The sequence below is a fragment of the Coenobita brevimanus genome, chromosome 57 (assembly GCF_032717465.1).
Source record: "Coenobita brevimanus isolate Jiangsu-jjx chromosome 57, ASM3271746v2, whole genome shotgun sequence".
Classification (NCBI taxonomy): Eukaryota; Metazoa; Arthropoda; class Malacostraca; order Decapoda; family Coenobitidae; genus Coenobita; species Coenobita brevimanus.
In genome coordinates this window covers 15,052,275-15,054,774 of record NC_137010.1, presented here as the reverse complement: position 1 = coordinate 15,054,774, position 2,500 = coordinate 15,052,275, and positions in this window count along the sequence as shown.

Below are 2,500 nucleotides of genomic sequence, written 5' to 3'. Positions count from 1 at the left end.
TGATAGACAGTGGAGTGGGTATGAAGATGGGATGGATGGTTGATTGGATAGGATACCATAGATGTGAGGCAGAGGGTAATGGGAAGGTGATTAGATAGAGATAGATAGATAATGAGATTGGGTAGGATGGGATGAAAGGCGTATTGGATAAGATGCTCTATATATGAGCGATCGGGAACTAGGAATAGGGTTAGACTGGTAGGTAGGCAGACACATAGGTAGACATTTAGATGGATAGATATATACACTAAAAGGTGTACATTGATAAATAAGGATATAGATAAGTACGTAGATAGATAATGTAAACAGACGGACAGGGAATTGGATAGTTAAACATTATAGGAATAGATATATCAGAAGGTAAAAGGTAGGAGAGAGGAAAGTAGATGGACAGATCGATCGATAGATAGATAGATAGATAGATAGACAGGTAAGTAAATAGACAGACATAATTAGGTTAGTTAATAGACAAATAGACTGGCATGGAGATAGATAGACAGCATGATAGAAAGATAGATAGTTACAGATAGACAGGTTGACGGAGAGATAGATGAAAAAGAAAAAAGGGGATGAGCGATTGGACTCAAGGGAGAGAGTTAAGAGAGTTCACCTATAGCCTTCAGTGGGAGAGAGAGAGAGAGAGAGAGAGAGAGAGAGGGAGAAAAAAATATTTCATGGTGAGAAGGAAGAGTTACGTAGGTACATGGAGATACAAGTACATGGAGATTTTGTTACATAGACACACAGAGCGCACAGACAGAACACCTCGAAGTCATTTTTTTTTTCTTTTATGTTAATGGAATAACTTGGTCTCTCATATTAGGCGTGACTGAATAAGGATAATAGGGTAGAACAGAAGGCTCTCCTGCACCATAAAGGTGACGGAGGTTATATACGTGTATTGACCCGTGTGTTTGTGTGATTGTCTGTGTGTTTGTATACAAGATATCTCAGAAGTTGTCATCAGATTACAATGAAATTTAGGGATTAGGTGGGCATTGGGTGAAGGAAAAGTTGGTCAGATATTGAAGTGGATTGGGATGTTGATCCAGGAATAGATAATATATTTTATTAGCGTCGGCAGAGGTATACGCTTTCTTATTGTTTTCTGGTTTACTCATGTTGCTCTCAGGAGAGTAGCCTGGTGGTGAAGAGGTTTGTGAAGGATGTATGAAAACCCTCCTGTTGGAATGAGGTCTGTCCGCTGGTGATGGTGGGAGAAAATCGTCTGGAGATTGCAAGAACAGCATGTTGGGTGTCCCGGAAGAATGAAAAAAAAATAAAATAAAATTATTGAAGGACTGATTTTTAGGATCCTTTAAAAATTAACGAGTATAATTGTTAACCGTTACGTAAATCAGTTACTGATGACCTTGTGGGTGAACCAGACAATTGTCCCTCATGGGGCTATCAGTAAATCTGTCTTCGTAACGGCTGAGATTTGTGCCCAGGTTCATATAGCTTTCCTTACTCAAAGTTGGTACTAGAATAACCCGAACCTCAAAAAATCGTTTGGAACGCCTTGTATAAAAAAAAAGTCTTCGGTTTTAAGGGCCAAGTCCGATGGCAACCGGTACGTCTTTTCATAGCCTATATAATTCATGCGATCACCAGATTATTTTATTCAGTTCGTGTGAAGTGATTTAAATGTATAGAATGAATGGAGGCTACAAGACTCATCGTACTGAAAGGGTTACAGAGTCATACGGCATTTTTCTTAGCGGCCTTGAATTTTGCTTACGTCCCCTCCAAGGCCGACCCACCCGCCTGAATTATGGCGGGGCTGGGGTGTGTGGCCTGCAGATTTTGACAGTCGGAGAGAGAGAGAGAGAGAGAGAGAGAGAGAGAGAGAGAGAGTCTTTGCCAGAGACCCTGATCCTCCTGCCTGAGTGCCGTTGCTGGAAGGGAGGGAGGAAAAATGGAGGAGAGGGGAAAAATGGAGGGAGGGAGAGAAGTAGGGAGGAATGGAGGGAATGTGGAGGAGGGAGGGAGAGAAGTAGGGAGGAATGGAGGGAATGTGGAGGAGGGAGAGAGGGATGGAAAATGGGGGAGGAGAGAAGTACAGAGAAATGGAGAGAAAATGGGGAAGAGAGAAAAAGTTGGAGAGAGATGAAAGATGAAGAGAAGGGAGAAGAAATGAAGAAGGGGGTGAAGGTAGATGGAGAGGAAATGAGACAAGGAGAAAAGGGGAGGGAGGGTTGGAGGAAAATTGATGGAGGTGAAGGAGGAAAGGTTGGAGGGAAAACAAAGCATGGAGAGAAGAGAAGAAATAGAGGGAGAGATGGAGGGAAGGATGGAGGGAAATTTATGGAGGGAGAGGAAATAAGGAAGAAAGGTTGGAGAAAAAAAAGAAAGTAGGGTCAGAAATTGAGAAAGATGGAGGAAAAATGGAGGTTGGGGAGAAGGGAGGAGATTGAAGGATGGAGGGAACCAAGGGGGTGGGGGGTGAAAGAGGGGAGAGAAGAAGGATGGTATAGAGATAACGAGGAAAGGTAAGGGA